General features: G+C 42.3%; 1 pseudogene; it reads right to left on the reverse strand.

The window, feature by feature from the left end:
* Positions 1-20,219, reverse strand: part of LOC129817117 (protein broad-minded-like) — a 32,742-nt pseudogene extending 12,523 nt beyond the window's left edge.
* Between the last annotated feature and the right edge of the window lie 2,957 nt (positions 20,220-23,176).

The following is a 23,176-nucleotide window of genomic DNA, read 5'->3' on the forward strand; positions in this document are numbered from 1 at the left end:
TATATCAGCAGACTCCACAGAGGGCCAAGCCAGAGTGCTTTGCATAATAGGGAGAAAGAATCTCTAACTGAATTGTGGAAATAGATTTCAACATTAACGCAGCAGTTGAGAGTAATACATCATGAAAGCGGATGCAGGCGGGATGTGACGGGGACATAACAACGGTGACATAAAACAGGCAGGTGGAAGTGAGCAGTAAAACAGGACAACCCTGCGTGTCATTGTTAAGTGACAGATATTTCCCTCCCTAATGGCTAATAATGATGGGATTTACTACCGAGCAGTCTGTTCATATCAGCCTTGTCTCTTTGCTGTGACAGTAACACAAGCCCATTTTATAGGGTTCGGGCAGCAACACAACATACTGAAGCTGTAATCAACCAAAATTTGCACAGCTGGGACCAAAGCAATCTTGGGACACCTGGAAGCAATTCAAGATAGCATTGTTTCAACACAGACACCAAACTGCAGGAATGCAAGTTATTGTAAACAGGAAAAAATACCAGTCCTAGAGCATAAAGAATTCCCCTATTCTAATCATTAACAATAAGTGAAAGATTCTGTAGAAGCCAGTCAGGAGCCAGTAAACAATATACATGTCCGTCCTGCATTCAGGGAGTGAGGAGCTCCATATTTGTTCATACCATTAGAAGGCTCTGATTAGGAGTGCAACGTGAGGGCAGTTCATTATCATTACTTTAAGCATGACAACTGGGAGCCAACGTGCTGCTGAAATGAACACTGAATAAAACCGCTCAAGAAAATTACACAGCCGCGCCGTTTTGTCAACAGGAAGCCTTCCTCCTCCAAAACAACAGTCTCTTAATTGATATATTTAGCATATTTGGTGGAGCTGAGCAGGTCTCTCCAAAGAGAATGTAGCTCAGGCTCTTTCATCTGAAGTCTCCGCCATGGCGCCAACCTCCGCGAGACACCAACACTGACTTGCGCTCCCTTTGACTGGGGCGGCCATCGCTAAGGATTCCCTTTGACTTTCACATGAAGATGGAAATGTGATCTGGTTAAGCAAGGAGAGGTGCGAGTCGTTGCCGTGATGGAGCATCCTGTCAAAGCAAAATTATTAATTTCTGTGATGCTGTGAACTGTCATCACGCCCCCAGTGTCATGGGCTCCTTCAGTCATTCAATTTGATGTCCACTGGAAGACAGAATGGCTTTGTGAGTTCTGAAGGTCGTCCATTTTCCACCTCATCCTTCACTGTTTACCATTCAGATTGAAATCTAACCTTTATGGTTTCAACTAGTTTCAGCCGGAATGAAGTGTCTCTAGATTCTACAGTTCTTTTCAAGATGTAGCTGTTATGTTCACTTCGGGACAACAGTGCAGAGAAACCCTAACAAACTGTGAGCTAACACCCACTCAAGCCGGTCCTTCTCCCTGTGATGTCCCGCCAGCCACTCCAGCGACACACTGACAGCTTTGACAGTTGTTGGGTGAAATGAGGACGTGAGAAGGGACAGTGGCTCAGTAATGATGACCTCTCCCCAGAGAGACAAGAGAGAGGCAGAGGCTATCCAGTGACATGTCTATAACCACTGGAAGTGTGGTTTAGTTAAAGTGAAAGCACCAGCTGTGTTTACACTGAGGCAAGTTAGTGTTTGTTTGGAGTGTGTGTGGAATACATCGCCCTTTCCAAAAGTATCCTCCGGGGAGGTTAAGCGAACCAAAAATAAGTGAGCAATAAGCAAAATAAATGTTCACATCAAATCATGTTAAAAATAAGAACATCCTTTGTGGTAGCTTTAATAGCCATGGTGGGGTCTTATCTGTTGTAAATGCATTAGTGTTATATTAATGAGTCTTCTCTGTGTCTAAAAGAGTGACTCAGTACAGCATTATTTAATTCAACTAAGAATGCTTTTCAAAGAAAAAGAAAAAAGACACGACTCAATTCTGAGAATAGCTCTTTTCATATAGCGGAATTATTATATCAGGCAGTCCATGTCGTTTAATCAAAGCATAAAGCAAAGGGTCAATCTCATATTGATCAATGGGTGACGGATGTATGAATGCGACACAACATGCTAATCACATGGTAAACCACACAATGTATGCGCTGCTGTGCCTTTGTGCTCCTGCTCCCCATTCATTCTGAAAGGAAGATCGGAGAACAGAATTCATCTTAACTCAGGCCAAACGTGTGAGGTTGCTCATAGTTGAACAGTGAATGAATTTTCACATTGAATTCACGACAATCAGCCTATCAATCAACTCCTGTGGCAAAGAGGAACAAAACAGAGTGGAAAGGATGGAAAGATTGTGATGATGTGAAAGGTAGATAATGAATTCTTACTTAAATACTGATAACGTGCAGTAGTTATTGATTTGGCTGTCTGTAGAAGCACACGTAGAACTACGTTACGATAGTCCTGTTTGCACACAGTGTAAGTATGCCCTCCTATGGTAGAAACTGGGACTGCAACCACATTTAAAAGTACCACTGTATCTTTCATATTGGCTGCATAATTTAAACTAAACATTCTTCTCTTTCACATTTTCACATATTTTAAACAACCCATGTTATTTATGGGGAGCATCCTCTGAACAAACTGATGTGAAACCGTATCCAACCTAGGAGTCATACACAAGTCACAAGTCAAGCATTCTCCTCGTAGTGTGTGAGGGTCAGTGTTGAGGTCAAGACTCACTGTGAGGGAGATGGGCATCTCCCTTAGGTTTTACTCAGCCTTATTGGGCAGAGACTGCTGTCCCAAGAACTCCCACACAGCATGGGGGGAGGACAGCAGGTTGACCATGGACAGGAACGACTGGGGAGCAGGAGGTGTCAGGGCAAATCAGTCAGACATAATTTTATTGTTCTGAAAAGGTAAGGTAAAGGTTACATTAGTTTAGTTTTATGACAAGGTCACGGTGCAGCAACAGTTTTTGTTTCTTTCCTACATTATATCAAATCAAATGTATTTATAAAGCCCTTCTTACATCAGCTGATATCTCAAAGTGCTGTACAGAAACCCAGCCTAAAACCCCAAACAGCAAGCAATGCAGGTGTAGAAGCACGGTGGCTAGGAAAAACTCCCTAGAAAGGCCAAAACCTAGGAAGAAACCTAGAGAGGAACCAGGCTATGAGGGGTGGCCAGTTCTCTTCTGGCTGTGCCGGTTGGAGATTATAACAGAACATGGCCAAGATGTTCAAATGTTCATGAATGACCAGCATGTTCAAATAACAGTAATCACAGTGAACAAGTCAGAGTTCCATAGCCACTGGCAGAACAGTTGAAACTGGAGCAGCAGCACGGCCAGGTGGACTGGGGACAACAAGGAGTCATCATGCCAGGTCGTCCTGATGCATGGCCCTAGGGCTCAGGTCCTCCGAGAGAGAGAAAGAAAGAGAGAAAGAGAGAATTAGAGAGAGCATACTTAAATTCCCAAAGGACACCGGATAAGACAGGAGAAATACTCCAGATATAACAGATTGACCCTAGCCCCCCGACACATAAACTACTGCAGCATAAATACTGGAGGCTGAGACAGGAGGGGTCAGGAGACACTGTGGCCCCATCCGATGATACCCCCGGACAGAGTCAAACAGGCAAGATATAACCCCACCCACTTTGCCAAAGCACAGCCCCCACACCACTAGAGGGATATCTTCAACCACCAACTTACCATCCTGAGACAAGGCCGAGTATAGCCCACAAAGATCTCCGCCACGGCACAACCCAATGGGGGGGCGCCAACCCAGAAAGGAAGACCACGCCAGTGACTCAACCCACTCAAGTGACGCACCCCTCCTAGGGGCGGCATGAAAGAGCACCAGTAAGCCAGTGACTCAGCCCCTGTAATAGGGTTAGAGGCAGAGAATCTCAGTGGAGAGAGGGGAACCGGCCAGGCAGAGACAGCAAGCTGGAAATAACAAAAGCATGGATAAATTTTTCTGCATCATTTTTGGACAGAAAATGTCAGATTTTTGCAATGTTACGTAAATGGAAAAAAGCTGTCCTTGAAACAGTCTTGATTTGTTCGTCAAAAGAGAGATCAGGGTCCAGAGTAACGCCGAGGTCCTTCACAGTTTTATTTGAGACGACTGTACAACCATCAAGATTAATTGTCAGATTCAACAGAAGATCTCTTTGTTTCTTGGGACCTAGAACAAGCATCTCTGTTTTGTCCGAGTTTAAAAGTAGAAAGTTTGCAGCCATCCACTTCCTTATGTCTGAAACACATTCTATCTATTCTAATGGCTTTAAAATGATTTTGAGTGGGGGAATAAGGAATTTGGACTATAGAGATTTATTCGGCATGCAAATAACCTATTTCTTCTCAACAAAAGGATGACAATTACATTCACATCTGCTACAGACAGTGTGTATTGCTGTAGGAGTATCAGAGGACTGACATATTGATAGATCACCCTCAAAGTGATGCACAGAACACCAACTGTTAGACTTCAGTGCAGCTTTTGACATTATCGATCATAGTCTGCTGCTGGAAAAACATATGTGTTATGGCATTACACCCCCTGCTATAATGTGGATAAAGAGTTACTTGTCTAACAGAACACAGAGGGTGTCCTTTAATGGAAGCCTCTAAAATATATTCCAGTTAGAATCAGGAATTCCCCAGGGTAGCTGTTTAGGCCCCTTGCTTTTTTACATTTTTACTAACGACATGCCACTGACTTTGAGTAAAACCAGTGTCTATGTATATGGATGACTCAACACTATACACGTCAGCTACTACAGTGACTGAAATGATTGCAACACTCAACAAAGAGCTGCAGTTAGTTTCAGAGTGGGTGGCAAGGAATAAGTTAGTCCTAAATATTTCTTAAAACGAAATACATTGTATTTGGAACAAAACACTCACTAAACCCTAAACCTCAACTAAATACTGTAATAAATAATGTGGAAATTGAGCAAGTTGAGATGACTAAACTGTTGGAGTAACCCTAGATTGTAAACTGTCATGGTCAAAACATATTGATGCAGTAGTAGCTAAGATGGGGAGAAGTCTGTCTATAATTAAGCGATGCTCTGCCTTCTTAACAACACTATCAACAAGACAGGTCCTACAGGCCCTAGTTTTGTCACACCCTGACTACTGCTCAGTTGTGTGGTCAGGTGCCACAAAAAATGAAAATTGCAATTGGCTCAGAACAGCGCAGCACGGCTGGCCCTTGGATGTACACAGAGAGCTAATATTAATAATATGCATGTCAATCTCTACTATACATACACATGGATTTAGTACTGTAGATATGTGGTAGTGGTGGAGTCGGGGCCTGAGGGCACACAGTATATTGTGAAATCTGTGAATGTATTGTAATGTTTTTAAAATTGTATAAACTACCTTAGTTTTGATGGAACCCAGGAAGAGTAGCTGCTACTTTGGCAGCGGCTAATGGGGATCCATATTAAATACAAATACAAACTGTGAATGCATGAGTAGATTACTTCCTGTAGATTAGTGAATACAAAAGACTGGATTTAAATAAAACATGAGAAAACAAGAGCTAGGATATTTATCTGTCAGACACCGTTATTTAATTTAGGGAATAAATCATACCAAAACAGATCTAAAAACCCACATTGTCATTCTTGCAGGTCTGGTGTCTGTCGTTTTTATCTATGGCTGGGCTGGTTCCTATCTTGTCTGAATAGGGTATAGACCAGGGCTGGGCAATCATTTTATCTCGAGGGCCACATCGGGATTTCACAACTTCACGGACGGATTTGTTAGTCAAAATAAATTTGAGGTCCAGAAAAAGGGCAGTTATTTGAAAACATATACTGCAGGTCCATTAGAATCTCTATATACTTTTTGTATCTAGTTTTAGACGTTCAAGAGTGGCCTGGGGTGTTTTTTATCCCCAAAAATGTATTTCTCAAACCAGATTGGCTGGGCAGTATGTTGCACCGCCCTGGTATAGACCTACCATTCACACACAGCCTTTAACCATCCACCATACAGAGTTAACACAACAAGGACAATACTCACAACGCCAACGTCAATCAGAGCACGGCTCACTGACATCTGCCAACTCAGATCAGCCATTCATCCTGTTTTGAGTACACTACTGGTCTCTGTAGTAAGTCCTCTCTGACCTCATAAGGAAGGCTGACTGTGTATGTCAAGGCTGAGGAGGTATCATAAGGAAAGCATTAGTGTGGAAGCACACAGAACTGTAAAAAACTGAGAAGATCATTTACCTTCAAACAGCCCCTGTCAATGAAGTCCATGTGGGTGGACTTGGGGTGAACGACCCTCACATCCTCTCTCCCACACTCCAGAACCGACCACAGCTCCACCACTATGGCCTGCACGAAACCTGCCAGGACATACTGAGATGTAAGTCATTTGTAATGTGCAATAATTGTATTTTCAAACTGCTATCAGTGCTGTCATGTAGCAGCTAGTACCTGCGCTGTGTAAAGCCACCACACCAGGGGTTGTTGCTGCTACCTGTGTAACCATCACACCGTAGCCAAACTTGTCACATGGTCTTGCCTAGAGGAAAGTGTGATAACAGATTAAAAGTAGGCCATGATAGTAAATTGCTTTTGGCTAATAACAATCTTGCATAATCAAAAGTGTGTGTGTGTGTGTGTGATTCCTCATTCTTTGTGTGCAGTATATTTGTTTATTATTAAAATGGGAACACATTAGTTAGGCCAGAGGCATTATTCTATACTCTGGGATATTGAAATGGCACTCAAGTGTATAAATATATTTATGTTAATTGACTTTATGTAAATCTCTAGCTCAAACAATTGATAGAATATAAAGATAAAAGTAAAACAATATTTCAAGCACATTTTCACCACTATTGTGGATTAATCAAAGTAATGGGAATTTACAAAAAAATAGGACTAAAAGCTGAAATGGAAGATTTAAAACATTTAGAAATGTAAACACTGATTGATTTAATGTGTAAAGATCCTTAATTAATTACAAAACAAGGGTGTGATTTAAAAATAGATTAGTTTAATTAGAATACGGAGAAAAATGTATGCAAAACAAGGAGGGTAATTAAAAGAGCATGTAAACAATTCTAGTCATTTAAAGCAGCAGGGATTTCTGCCCAGGTTTGCAGTATAAGATGCATACACTGGGCAGTAAGGGTACTTAATGAGAGACTAATAAATCTAATTCAGTGTAATAGTACCAGCATATGATAAACTTACAGTACATAGCTAAATGCATGCTCTTCAACCGATCGCTGCCTGTACCTGCCCGTCCGTCCAACATCACTACTCGGTTCTGGCTTAGAATATGTGGACTACAAATACCTAGGTGTCTGGTTAGACTGTAAACTCTCCTTCCAGACTCACATCAAACATCTCCAATCCAAAGTTAAATCTAGAATTGGCTTCCTATTTCGCAACAAAGCATCCTTTACTCATGCTGTCAAACATACCCTTGTAAAACTGACCATCCTACCGATCCTCGACTTCGGCGATGTCATTTACAAAATAGCCTCCAATACCCTACTCAATAAATTGGATGCAGTCTATCACAGTACCATCCGTTTTGTCACCAAAGCCCCATATACTACCCACCACTGCGATCTGTACGCTCTCGTTGGCTGGCCCTCGCTTCATACTCGTCGCCAAACCCACTGGCTCCAGGTCGTCTACAAGACCCTGCTAGGTGAAGTCCCCCCTTATCTCAGCTCGCTGGTCACCATAGCAGCACCCACCTGTAGCACGCGCTCCAGCAGGTATATCTCTCTGGTCACCCCCAAAACCAATTCTTCCTTTGGCCGCCTCTCCTTCCAGTTCTCTGCTGCCAATGACTGGAATTAACTACAAAAATTATCTGAAACTGGAAACACTTATCTCCCTCACTAGCTTAAAGCACCAGCTGTCAGAGCAGCTCACAGATTACTGCAACTGTACATAGCCCATCTATAATTTAGCCCAAACAACTACCTCTCCCCCTACTGTATTTATTTATTTATTTAGCTCCTTTGCACCCCATTATTTCTATCTTTACTTTGCACATTCTTCCACTGCAAGTCTACCATTCCAGTGTTTTACTTGCTATATTGTATTTACTTCGCCACCATGGCCTTTACCTCCCTTATCTCACCTCATTTGCTCACATTGTATATAGACTTATTTTTTTCTACTGTATTATTGACTGTATGTTTGTTTTACTCCAAGTGTAACTCAGTGTTGTTATATGTGTCGAACTGCTTTGCTTTATCTTGGCCAGGTCGCAATTGTAAATGAGAACTTGTTCTCAACTTGCCTACCTGGTTAAATAAAGGTGAACAAAATAAAAAAATAAAAAAATAGCTGGGCGTCATAAATACTAAGTACGGAAGTAGACTTAATTTTGCCTATTCATCCCTACCATGGTGTTGATTCTCAATGCACATCACCAGTAAGCAATAAGAGTTGACTATAACATGGTAATATCTGTCGTTTCTTGGTGAACCTGGAGTATGCTGGAGGAGCAGCAGGCCTTTCGGAGTGGCAGAAAAGTTCAGCAGGTTCAGGTTCAGGAAGTCTCCTCCCAAACCACTCTGTGTGAACAGACAGCAGAAGGAAAGTATAACGGGGAACCTCATTATTTCCCATCTTATGTATCCTTCTTAACAACATGCCAGAAGGGTGACTGAAAATAAAACCACAACATCATTATCATAGATCCACAAGCACCCTTTGCCTGCAGGGGGAGACACTAACAAAACGAACATATTCTGCAGCTCTTGAGAGGATATGCCAAGGATGGCTCTGGGAACCGGGGTGGGATCTCTTTCTGACAGGGAGCTCGTCTATGATAGGGAGAAAATAACTTCAGAGTGAGCCTTTGTAATTCTCCCCTGAACCCGTACACTGAACAGCAATAATGAGGAGTTCAGCAGTGATATTAGGGGCTCTGAATCGCATTCCTCCAGCCTTTCTACCTTCCTCCATAGGAGCACAGGGCTCAAAGGGATTAGTTATTAGCAGAGTGGAGAAAGTTCTCTTCTGTTCTCCTCCATTGCCTGCCTGACACTATATCCCTCACATAATAATGAACTTGGACAATATCTCACTGGGCACAAACAGGTTAAATCAATGTTGTTTTAACGTAATTTGTAAACGTATTGTGATGTGGAATCTACATGGAAAATACATTTTTTGAAAGTCATTAACTGTCGTTTTGAGGGTGAAATTTCAACCACAGGATTATGTCATCATGGTACCAAATTTTAACAGACAAACCTTGTATAAAATATTTGGAATTCGTACCTTGAAAATGTCAGATTTTAAACGTTATATCCACTATCGGAAGAATAAATAAATTGTCTTGGCAGCACCTCCTACTGGAGAATCTATTTACAGCTACCCTTTGGTCTCCCATCCAGGGTTTTAACCAAAGCCTGGTAAGCTTTTATAATTGCCACTGACTATTACCAATGTGCTATTATTGAAAATGACATTGAATATATTTAGTTATTAAGAGATCTCTCAATGTTGCTATCAAACTCATTCCAAAGGTTAGGTTTAACAGAGCATATCAAATGTAACCATACTTTATCACTCATGTAGCATCAATTATACTATTTAGGCCTATATAGCATTTGCAAAGTCATCAACAGATACTGTTTCAATTCAACACAGGGTTAAACAAAGAATAGACAATACAATAGGCCTAGGGTTTCAAGCTCTGGTTGAATTAAAATGTAATATTTAGTGATATTGAAGTGTATTCCATTGTCAATGCAACCAAATATCACCATTTGAAGGAGATGTATCTTCTGCTTGGATAGTTCCATCTGGCTTTAATTATTAATAATTTATATGTTGGATTCACGCCTCCATCTCAACCAGTGGCACAGATTGAAGATAAATCTCCTTCAAATGTTGATATTTGGTTGCATTGACAACCAAACACAAATCAATATTCCTTTGTAATCCAGTAAACAGCCTACAGTTAAGACCATTTTACAAACTAATGTAACATTCAACCTTAACATGAGGTAAACATCCATGGCCACATTGAGGTTACTGTAAATATACACTTCTTATGTAATCGTATAAAGCGTGCATGTTGAAGATAGAATACATAGGTCGTCACAGGTCAATAAAGATCTTCACAATTGCTGTAATAATGTGTGCAGATTCTCGAACGGCAGTGATCACTTGCACCATGTACTTTTAATCTAATTTCAACTGCAATACAGGTCATTTGGTTCTGCTATTAGATAAAGCACAGTGATAACACATTCATCTGTTGTATAAATAAACAAAATATCTTTGTATTCCCATTTGAACTTTGCTGTCCTTTTAAATGTCTGAAATCACAGTGATAACGCTTTTAGGTGACAACTAATCCAAACATCTGATATTGTTTTTACATTGGAATTGAGTTGTGCTTTAGATGTTTGAAAGCATAGTGATAACACATTAAGAATTCAACTAACTTTTGGCTCATTTTGAGTGGGAGAAATTGAATATAGGTGTAAAGGCAGTCATTGTTGTTCTCCCCCTTAGACGAGGAGGAGCATGGATAGGACCAAGATGCGGATTGAGGGAAATAAGCCATCTTTTAATGAAAACAGCAAACAAAACACTACAAAACTACAAAACAACAAACGTGACTAACCTTCAACCGTCCATGTGAGGACACAGGAACAAACACCCACAAAACCCCAGTGAAACCCTGGCTGCCTTAGTATGACTCTCAATTAGAGACAAACGATACACACCTGTCTCTAATTGAGAATCATACCAGGCCGAACACAAAAACCAACCTAGAAATACAAAACATAGACTACCCACACAACACTCACGCCCTGACCAATAAAGACATACAAAACAAGAGAAAACAGGTCAGGAACGTGACAGAACCCCCCCCTTAAGGTGCGAACTCCGGGCGCACCAGCACAAAGTCTAGGGGAGGGTCTGGGTGGGCGTCTGTCCACGGTGGTGGCTCAGGCTGAGGGCGAGGTCCCCACCCCACCATAATCAATCCCCGCTTCTTTATCCCCCTCCCAATGACCACCCTCCCACTAACACCACCTAAATGAAGGGGCAGCACCGGGATAAGGGGCAGCACCGGGATAAGGGGCGGCAGGTCCTGGCTGAGGGACTCCGGCAGGTCCTGGCTGAGGGACTCCGGCAGGTCCTGGCTGAGGGACTCCGGCAGGTCCTGGCTGAGGGACTCCGGCAGGTCCTGGCTGAGGGACTCCGGCAGGTCCTGGCTGAGGGACTCCGGCAGGTCCTGGCTGAGGGACTCCGGCAGGTCCTGGCTGAGGGACTCCGGCAGGTCCTGGCTGAGGGACTCCGGCAGGTCCTGGCTGAGGGACTCCGGCAGGTCCGGGCTGAGGGACTCCGGCAGGTCCGGGCTGAGGGACTCCGGCAGGTCCGGGCTGAGGGACTCCGGCAGGTCCGGGCTGAGGGACTCCGGCAGGTCCGGGCTGAGGGACTCCGGCAGGTCCGGGCTGAGGGACTCCGGCAGGTCCGGGCTGAGGGACTCCGGCAGGTCCGGGCTGAGGGACTCCGGCAGGTCCGGGCTGAGGGACTCCGGCAGGTCCGGGCTGAGGGACTCCGGCAGGTCCGGGCTGGACGGCTCTGGCAGGTCCTGGCAGGACGGCTCTGGCTGGTCATGGCAGGACGGCTCTGGCTGGTCATGGCAGGACGGCTCTGGCTGACTGAGACGCACTATGGGCCTGGTGCGTGGTACCGGAACTGGAGGTACCGGGCTGAGGGCACGCACCTCAGGGCGAGTGCGGGGAACAGGAACTGGGCACACTGGACTCTCGTGGCGCACTCTAGGCCTGGTGCGTGGTACCGGAACTGGAGGTACCGGGCTGGAGACACGCACCATAGGGAGAGTGCGTGGAAGAGGAACAGGGCTCTGGAGATGCACTGGAAGCCTGGTGCGTGGTGTAGGCACTGGTGGTACTGAGCTGGGGTGGGAAGGTGGCGCCGGATATACCGGACCGTGAAGGAGGACACGTGCTCTTGAGCACCGAGCCTCCCCAACCCTACCAGGTTGAATGGTCCCCGTAGCCCTGCCAGTGCGGCGAGGTGGAATAGCCCGCACTGGGCTATGCAGGCGAACCGGGGACACCACCTGTAAGGCTGGTGCCATGTACGCCGGCCCGAGGAGACGTACTGGAGGCCAGATACGTTGGGCCGGCTTCATGGCACTCGGCTCGATGCCCAACCTAGCCCTCCCAGTGCGGCAAGGTGGAATAGCCCGCACTGGGCTAAGCACGCGTACTGGGGACACCGTGCGCTTTACCGCATAACACGGTGTCTGACCAGTACGACGCCCTCTTACTCCACGGCAAGCCCGGGGAGTTGGCTCAGGTATCCAACCCGGCTTCGCCACACTCCCCTTTAGCCCCCCCCCAAGAAATTTTTGGGTGAGCCTCTCGGGCTTCCAGCCTCTCATACGTGCTGCCTCCTCATACCAGCGCTCCTGGGCTGTGGCTGCCTTAGTTCCTTTTCTCTCTCCTCAATCCGCTTGGTCCTGTTATGGTGGGTGTTTCTGTAATGGCAGTCATTGTTGTTCTCCCCCTTAGACGAGGAGGAGCATGGATAGGACCAAGATGCGGATTGAGGGAAATAAGCCATCTTTTAATGAAAACAGCAAACAAAACACTACAAAACTACAAAACAACAAACGTGACTAACCTTCAACCGTCCATGTGAGGACACAGGAACAAACACCCACAAAACCCCAGTGAAACCCTGGCTGCCTTAGTATGACTCTCAATTAGAGACAAACGATACACACCTGTCTCTAATTGAGAATCATACCAGGCCGAACACAAAAACCAACCTAGAAATACAAAACATAGACTACCCACACAACACTCACGCCCTGACCAATAAAGACATACAAAACAAGAGAAAACAGGTCAGGAACGTGACAATAGGTTTTCATCTCATTGATGTCACACCCTGATCTGTTTCACCTGTCTTTGTGCTGGTCTCCACCCCCCTCCAGGTGTCGCCCATCTGCCCCATCCCCTGTGTATTTATACCTGTGTTCTCTGCTTGTCTGTTGCCAGTTTGTCTTGTCAAGCGTACGAGCGGTTTTCCCGGTTTTGACCATTCTGCCTGTCTGCCGTTCTGTACCTTTTGGACTCTGTTCTGGATTACTGACCTCTGTCTGCCCTTGACCTGTCTTTTGCCTGCCCCGTTTTTGTAATACACTTTTGTTACTTCGAACTGTCTGCATCTGGGTCTTATCCTGAGGTCTAATAATTGATCAACATTTCAACCAAATATTACCCAATTATCCACGTTGAAATGACGTGGTGTACCTAGTGGGATGCTTATGTTCAAACGTTCATGATGTTTGGTTTGTGAAGTTAAACTGTTGTTCTGGGAATTGCAAGGGCAGTTGAGAAGCTCTAATTGAGAAGTGAGACACCATGGATGATGGAGGTTTGGGATCAACAAAACACAGCCTATCCATCATAAAGTATGTTTTTTGGTAAATTCTCAAAAAATGATTCAGAATATTTTAGAGGGGCGACTCAGTTAAAAGGAAGTGGATTGCTCAGATGTTTTTCTACACCCAGTGAAATAGTTAATATTTCATTCACATGTTATGTTTGAGAGAAGACTAGTAGGGTGGAGTTTGATATGTGAACCTAGGTTAAGGATTACGTTGATCAGTTCTCTGTTACCAATGACTGGAACGAACTGCAAAAATCACTGAAGCTGGAAACGCATATCTCCCCCACTAGCTCTAAGCACCAGCTGTCAGAGCAGCTCACAGATCACTGCACCAGTACATAGCCCATCTGTAAATAGCCCATCCAACTACCTCATCCCCATACTGTATTTATATATTTATCTTTTTCCTTTGCACCCCAGTATCTCTACTTGCACATTCATCTTCTGCACATCTATCACTCCAGTGTTTAAATGGTATATTGTAATTACTTTGCCACCATGGCCTATTTATTGCCTTACCTCCCTTATCTTATCTCATTTGCACACACTATATATATACTTGTATTATTGAATGTATGTTTGTTTATGCCATGTGTACCTCCGTGTTGTTGTATGTGTCGAACTGCTTTGCTTTATCTTGTCTAGGTCGCAGTTGTAATGAGAACTTGTTCTCAACTAGTCTACCTGGTTAAATAAAGGTGAAATAAAAAATATATATTGATAAAGGCGTAGACGATGGCTCATGATAGCCAACAGCATATCATACGTGCTAGCTGGCAAAGAGTAATCAAACTAGTAAAACTGCTGATAAACGTATCCTTAAATATTCCTTTCCAACATAAGTCTTGCTAATGTAACCTTTTATTGGTCGATAACTTGATATAGTAGTATACAGTGGTGTAAAGTACTTAAGTAAAAATACTTTAAAGTACTACTTAAGTAGTTTTTTGGGGTATCTGTACTTCAATATTTATATTTTGGGCAACTTTTACTTTAACTTCACTATATTTCTAAAGAAAATAATGTACTTTCTACTCCATACATTTTCCCTGACACCCAAAAATACTCATTACATTTTGAATGATTAGCAAGACAGGAAAATGGTCTAATTCACACTTAAAGAGAAAATTCCTGGTCATCCCTACTGCATCTGATCTGAAGGACTCACTAAACACAAATGTTTTGTTGGAGTGTTCCCCTGGCTATCCGTAAATTTAAAAGAGTAGAAAATTGTGCCGTTTGGTTTGCTTAATATAAGGAATTTGAAATTATTTATACTTCTACTTTTGATACTTAAGTATATTTTAGCAATTACATATACTTTTGATACTTATGTATATTTAAAACAAAATACTTTTTTTTACTTAAGTAAGACTTTACTAGGTGACTAACTTGTACTTGAGTCATTTTCTATTATGGTATCTTTACTTTTACTCAAGTATGAAAATATGATACTTTTTCCACCACTGGTAGCATATATTTATTGGGTCTGATTTAGCTGGGTCTGATTTAGCTAAAAGAACTGCCCATAACTGCAATTTGTATTGCCAAAGTCACAACAAAACAAAGTACTTTAGTTTAACTGTAATATGATGGAAATATTGCTCCCTTTTTGGTAGAGTGAAAACACTACCTTTTTCCAGGCTGCAGCGATGCACTCATGCAGGCCATAGGCCCTGAGCACCTGCAGTCCTTCAGATGTATTGTACATCTGTCGACACACAATGATGAAGGCCCCGCTCACGCCAGGGGATGTCTCTGCCTCCTGTAACAATGGCAGCTCTTTAGCCAGGAATTTCTGGGTGAACTAGAAGATCACAGATCAAATAGCCTGATTGATTACCTGATCCACCTCAAATGTTTACTTTTAAGTAACAAGCTTTGATGTTTTGGTATCAACAATCAAGAATTAAAGGCCCAGTGCAGTCAAAAACATGATTTCACTGTTTTTTTATACACTGCATTTGGAGAGTATTCAGACCCCTTCACTTTTCCACATTTTGTTACGTTACAACCTTATTCAAAAATGTATTAAATACATTTTCCCCTCATCAATCTGCACACAATAGCCCATAATGACAAAGCAAAAACAGATCTTTTGAATTCATAAAAAATAAAATAACTGAAATACCTTATTTACATAAGTATTTAGACACTTTGTTATGAGACTCAAAATTGAGCACAGGTGCATCCTGTTTCCGTTGATTATACTTGAGATGGCACACACCTGCCTATATAAGGTCCCACAGTTGACAGTGCATGTCAGAGCAAAAACCAAGCCATGAGGTTGAAGGAATTGTCCGTAGAGCTCCGAGACAGGATTGTGTCGAGGCACAAATCTGGGTAAGGGTACCAAAATATTTATGCAGCATTGAAGGTCCCCAAGAACACAGTGGCCTCCATCATTCTTAAATGGAAGAAGTTTGGAACCATTAAGACTCAAACTGAGCAATCGGTGGAAAATTACCTTGGTCAGGGAAGTGACCAAAAACCCAACGATCACTCTGACAGAGCTCCAGAGTTCCTCTGTGCAGATCGGAAAACCTTCCAGAAGGACAACCATCTTTGCAACACTCCACCAATCAGGCCTTTATAGTAGAGTTGCCAGACGGGAGCCACTCCTCAGTAAAAGCCCATTCAGAGTTTGACAAAAGGCACTTCCCTACAGTGAAGCATGGTGGTGGCAGCATCATGCTGTGGGGATGCTTTTCAGTGGAAGGGACTCGGAGACTAGTCAGGAAAAAGGGAAAGATGAACGGAGCAAAGTACAGAGAGATACTTGATGAAAACCTGCTCCTGAGATCAAAGTTCACCTTCCAACAGGACATCGACCTTAAGCATACAGCCAAGACAATGCAGGAGTGGCTTCGGGACAAGTCTCTGAATGTCCTTGAGTGGCCCAGCCGGAGCCTGGACTTCAACCCGATCGAACATCTCTGGAGAGACCTGAAAATAGCTGTGCAGCGACGCTCCCCATCTAACCTGACAGATATTGAGAGGATCTGCAGAGAAGAATGGGAGAAACTCCCCAAATACAGATGTGCCAAGCTTGTAGCGTCATACGCAAGAAGACTCAAGGCTGTAATCGCTGCCAAAGGTGTTTCAACAAAGTACTGAGTAAAGGGTCTGAATACTTATGTAAATGTAATATTTCCGTTTATTTTCTTTGCAAACATTTCTAAAAACCTTGTTTTTGCTTTGTCATTATGGGGTATTGTGTGTAGATTGATGAGGGGGAAAAAACTATTTGATGCATTTTAGAATAAGGAATGTGGAAAAAGTGAAGTGGTCAGAATAATTTCCAAATGTACTGTGTATATTTCCACACTATGAGGTTGAAATAATACTGTGAAAATTATGACAATGCCCTTTTAGTGTAAAATCTGCATTGACTCACATCAACGGCCGTCTGCACTGATAACTTGCAAACACTCATGGGATAGCGAAAAATAAGTTTAGCTACAAGATGCTGTCCTAACATTAGAAAATGTCAGCCACTGATCCCTCGTTCATCCTCAAAAAAAAATGCAGAGTTAATCTTACCAAAAACTATAAACCTGCAGCTAATATTGACTCTTTTTTTTCATGAGCAAGTCTTCACTACCTATTTCTACATCTAGCTAGTAAGGTATTTTGTGGTGGTAGAATCAGTATTGATGAAAATCGAAAATTGACAAGACAATTTGCTAGCTTAATGAAGTTCATGATATCTGTTCTGCCGTGATTGGTGCGCCGAGTTCTACAGCACAGCTGACTGCTCTCCGCGACCTTAACGCGTTGGCCAAATGTTACAAAATAGCGAGGCACAGTGCCCGCTGTCAGAGTCAGACACAGTACATGCTGATTTCTGAGAACAGTCCCATAATTTTGGTGCTGTACAACCTCATCAATAAGCTGGCAAACTAGCTACCGTATGGCCATTCAAACAAGCTTGCACTAGCCTGCTAGCTGGAGCAAATTTGCTCAGCTGATCGAGCATGGTTTGCCATAGTAGCCAGTACATCATAGCTTCCGAGAGAGGAGGGATTTTCACAGATTTTCAGAATATTTGTAAATGTTTTGGTGATTTTCTGAATTGGATCCTGATTGGATCCCAAAATTCTAAGGCACTGTGGCTAGAGGAGTCACTACAGACTCGGGTTCGATCCCGGGCTGTATCACACTTGCCTAGTTAAATAAAGGTCAAATAAACAAGGAACTAGTGTTAAATGGATGAGCAAAATCTCGATTTTTAGAGAGAAGTTCCACATCCTAAAAGACAAGTCGGTTAAGGGACGAGCGTTGCGTAGGAGTGACGTCATCTGACGTGAGACAATTAGAAAAGCTGTTTGAAAAGAGTGCTGAAATGTCTGCCTGTTATGGTGGGATGGAGTATGGCCTGCCTGGTGACATCAACAGGTTGTAAATTACATAATAGACCAATAAGAAAGAAAGTTCCAAACCTCTCTGCCAATAAATCAAATCAAATTGTATTTGTTGACATACACGTGTTTAGCAGATGTTATTGCGGGTGTAGCAAAATGCGTGTGCTTCTAACTCCGACAGTGCAGTAATATCTAACAAGTGATATCTAACAGTTTCACAACATATACCCAAAATACATTTAAATCTAAATAAGGAATGAATTAACAGTATATATACATACGTCAGAGCGGCATTGGACTAAGATACAGTGGCATAGTATAGAATACAGTATATACATATGAGATGGGTGATGCAATATTTACAAACAATTACAATGACTAAGATACCATAGAATAGTATAGAGTACAGTTTACACATAAGAGATGAGTAATGCAAGATACGGAGATATTATTAAAGTGGCTAGTGTGTCTATTCCCTTAAAGTGGCCAGTGATTCCTAATCTGTGTCTATAGGCAGCAGCCTCTGATGTGCTGGAGATGGCTGTTTAACAGTCAGTGGTGTAGTCTAGAATACAATACAGTATATACATATGAAATGGGAGATGCAATATGTCAACACAATTTAAAAGTGACTAAGATGGAGGGATCACGTGACCCCTGAACGAGATGGCCGCATGAATTAAGAGCTCAGCACAAGTAGTTTCCAATTCCTAATCTTACCTCCACTTCAAGTTTAAACTCCTTTAGCTTTAGTCAAAAAGTCATGGCGGCTACAAAAGGCGACACTACAGGTGACATTTTTACCCGGACTCAAGCATTAGCGACGGAAAAAGCCTCCAAGAAGCAGCTAGCTTCAGAAAAAGCTAGCGCCATTAGCCAGGAGCAAGAGGACCCGTTCCCCCCAATCCAACGGGATATGTCGAGTTGTTTGGGAACTCGGCTGGGGTGTTCAGAGATTGTTATTTTATGTAAACCATTTATTTTCCTTTTATGTGAACGCAGTTGTAACTACTATCCACCTTTACCCAGAGATGATTTGCACTAAAGTTCGATTACTGTTCGATGACGATGACTAGTACCTTAAATCTATTGACATGGAACTGCCATGGTCTAGGTCATGCAATAAAACGGAAAAAGATACTATGCGCTCTAAAAAAGGAAAAAGCAGACATCGCGCTATTACAAGAGACACACCTCTGTGATGCCGAACATGCCAACCTCCACAGAGCTTGGGTGGGACAGGTGTATTTCTCATCTTTCAAATCAAACAGTAGAGGTACACCCATACTTATCCATAAGAATGTTCCATTCATAATTGACAAAAACACATCTTATCCGGGAGGGGAGATTTATTTTGATAACTGGGTCACTGTATGGGCAACCAATTACTATCTTAAACATATACGCCCCTAACACAGATACTCCTGCTTTAATGTTGAAAATGATGACCCTGTTCAATGAGCATTGTGTTTCCTTTGGAGTGCTGGCTGGAGATTTTAATTGTACCCTTAACCCAACCCTGGACAAATCATCTCAAGTCCCCACCACAAATCCTAGATCTGCAAAGATGTTGAACTCTCTTACTAAAGAGATAGGACTGATAGATATCTGGAGAGAGACTAACAGCTCATCTATGGACTATACATACTACTCTAATGTCCATAACACCTACTCTCGTATAGATTACATTTTTATCCCAAAGAGTTTCATAAATTCAGCCACGTGTACAATCGGACCCATAGCACTTTCAGATCACGCCTTTGTCCACCTCCGCTTTGACCTCTGCAAAAACATCCCGAGGTCAAAGAGCTGGAAATTCAACACCTCCATGCTGTCAAACGAAGCGTTCCATACATTGGTAACTACATGGATAGACAACTACGCACAAGACAACAAAGATTCTCCTGTTTCTCTGGCCACAATGTGGACGCTGATAAAAGCCACACTAAGAGGTCATCTAATTACATATGCTTCCTCTAAGAAAAAAGCAATGGAAGCACACAGGCTAGATCTTGAGAGGGAGCTGGAACGCTGTGAAAAAGTACATAAACAATCCCCAGACAGCACCTCCTGGAGTCAACTTAAAGCAGCCAAAGCCAAACTGAATTTGGACTATACTCGGGAGATTAAAAAAAATGTTTTCTTTACTAAACAGAAATACCATGAGTATAGCAATAGGCCTAGTAGATTGCTTGATTATCAATTAAAAAAAGAGAAGTCAGAGCGTACAATTTTGGCTATCCAAACAGCAGAGGACGAGGTCACATATGACCCCAAAAAAGATCAATTTCACTTTTCATGATTTTTACTGCAAACTATATACCTCTGAGAGAAAACACACGGAGGCAGAACTCCACTCCTTCCTAGAGGGAATCTCGCTACCTAAACTATCAGAGACCGACCAAGAAGATCTCAACTCCCCCTTCACTCCTGAGGAGATCCTGGAGGCAATTACCTCCATGCCACCTAATAAGTCCCCAGGCTCAGATGGATTCCCCAGAGAGTTCCACAAAGCTTTTTGGCCCCAGCTTAGCCCTATTTTCATGCCAATGCTGGAGGATTTTTGCAAAAACGGAGTTCTCCCAGACTCAATGCACACAGCTCGCATTACAGTGTTGCTCAAAAAAGACAAGGACCCTCTATCCTGCTCCTCCTTCCGGCCCATAAGCTTGTTGGATTTCGACTAGAAAATAATTACCAAATTGCTCGCCAAAACACTCAACACTCTTCTTCCCAAAATAATAAAAGCGGACCAAAATGGATTTATTAGACACAGATACTCTTCTGATAACATTTGCCGTCTTTTTGATATTATTGATCAAGTAAATGCACAGAAGACCCCTGTCCTGCTGGCTTCACTGGATGCTGAGAAGGCGTTCGACAGGATGGAGTGGAGCTTTCTGTTCTCAGTCTTAGAAAAGTTCAACATGGGCCCAAACTTTATTAAATGGATTAAGTCCCTATACTCTCATCCAAAGGCCATGGTGACTACTAACGGACTGAACTCTGACAGATTCCCTTTGGGACAGGGCACAAAACAAGGCTGCTCGCTGTCCCCCCTGAACTACTTGTTGGGGGCGGAGCCTCTGGCAGAGTTGATAAGGAGCAATCCAAGTATTATGGGTGTTTCTGCAGGCGGCCTGCAGCACAAGATTTCGCCCTGAGAAATCCCTTCCTCCCATTAAAGACACAATTGCTCAGTATGGCACGTTTTCAGGTAATAAGATCAATTTTAACAAATCCACTGTCTGCCCTCTCAATATTACACTCACCAGCTCTATGAAGACACAGGGGTTTCAATAACTTGGGATCTTCATAACACCAGATCTGAATAGCCTTTTCAAGGAGAATTATCTTCCACGCCTGGACCACTATCGAATCAAGAACGATCTCCAAACCTGGATCTCCCTCCCAATTAGCTTAGTAGGAAGAATTAATGTCATCCGTATGAACATCCTCCCTAGACTGAACTATTTATTTCAGATGCTCCCATGCTATCTCCCAGCTTCCTTTTTCAAAACAACTAACCAAAGCATCACCAAATTTATATGGGGCAATAAAAAACCTAGGATCAAGTTCTCCACTCTATCGAAACCTGAATCTAAGGGCGGTCTTGCCCTTCCCTCCCTTCAATTGTACTACTGGTCTGCCCAAATCCGCAACATGTTAACATGGATCACAAACAGACAAGAGTCAACCTGGATTCAGATAGAAGCCCAATCCTGTGTTTCATTGCCACTAAGCTCAATTATATTCATTAATTACTTTAGTGAAGTGGGCAACATAGCCAAAACCTTTGATTTACAGCACCCTACTAGCGTGGAGGGACTGTAAGAAATACCTGGGCATTTACTCCCAAATATGTTCTCACTCGCCTATAGTAGGCAACCCAGACTTGACAAAACTCTAGCATACTCTAGGAATCAGGACCTTTTCAGACCTATTTCATCAGAAGACCACTACACTGAAATCCTTTCAAGAGCTCTGCAGTGAATTCAATGTGCCAAGATCCCATTTTAAAAAATATATATATATTCAAATTAGACATGTCATTTCCTCATTTACTTCCAAGAGGGGGTTTAGAACTCAGTTGAATGAAGTTGAAACCCTTCTTGTCATAGCACAATCCATTAAAGGCAAAATATCTTATATCTGTAGACTCCTCCTTTACTCCTTTGAAAATAATCTGGGAAAAGGACCTTGGTCTGACCATCACTGATGAGTTATGGGAGGTTTGAGACAGGGTATACTGCTCCTCTACTAATGTAAAAATGAAAGAATCTAATTACAAATTTTTGTACAAATTTTATTACACTCCCTTGAGAATCCATAGAATGAAAACAGACATTTCTCCTAACTGTAAAAGATGTACTTCTGAAAGTGGAACCTATATGCATGTATTTTGGAGCTGTAGAGAGATTGACAGATTTTGTCAATCTATACATAATGCTGCACAGAAAATTCTAGATGTACAGTTTGATATGACACCGTGTATCTATCTTCTTAATGCCCAGCAGGACTTTGTTCTTGATCCTGACAGAGAAAATTTGCTTATGACCATTACATACTTTGCTAAGAAATGTATTATTTTATTGTGGGCCTCTAATACCTTTAAAATGTGGATTGACCAGATGGTTGACTTTCTCCCTCTTGAAAAGCTCACTTATGACCTCCACAAGAGACAGCCCAAGTTTGATAGACTCTGGTCTCCACTACTCAACTATATTTCAAATTGGACAGAGTGAATGGGGTGATTAGGGAGATGAGCAGATGCATGCTGTATAAGGTGCTGTAAAATCTAAAAACAAATTATTTGCTCGTTGTCTCACCTAAGGCTGGAAATAGCTAATAAGAACCTTGATAGTGCTGCTGCAAGTTTTATATTTAAAATGTTGTAATAATTATTCTTTGTGTGTATGTATATATATATATATATATATATATAACTATTTTTATTTTATTATTATTATATATTTGTTAGATTTTTAAAGTCACATCTGTGAATGTGGAATGTGTTTTGTTGGTTGATTGAAAAACAAGAAAACTTAATAAAACTTTAAATTGAAAAAAAAAAGTGACTAAGATACCGTAGAATAGTGTGGAGTGCGGTTGATACATATGAGATGAGTAATGTTAGATACGGAACATTATTCAAGTGGCTAGTGATCCATTTCAATAACAGCTAGATTTCAGTTTTCTGCTCCACACTCAAACCACTCCCAGACAGTCCTATCAAAACACTTGTTTGAGAAATTGCTCTTGCTAAGAATCACAGTAAGGTACTTAATTGTTACCCAGAAATTATTTGGTATTGAGTTGCAGTTGACCTTTAACAAGCCATTATCCTATTTGTGCTCTGCAAGTACACGAGAAAGAACTTCTACATACTTTCTTAGTATACTGAAAGTGTAATATTCA

The sequence above is a fragment of the Salvelinus fontinalis genome, chromosome 20 (assembly GCF_029448725.1).
Source record: "Salvelinus fontinalis isolate EN_2023a chromosome 20, ASM2944872v1, whole genome shotgun sequence".
Classification (NCBI taxonomy): domain Eukaryota; kingdom Metazoa; phylum Chordata; class Actinopteri; order Salmoniformes; family Salmonidae; genus Salvelinus; species Salvelinus fontinalis.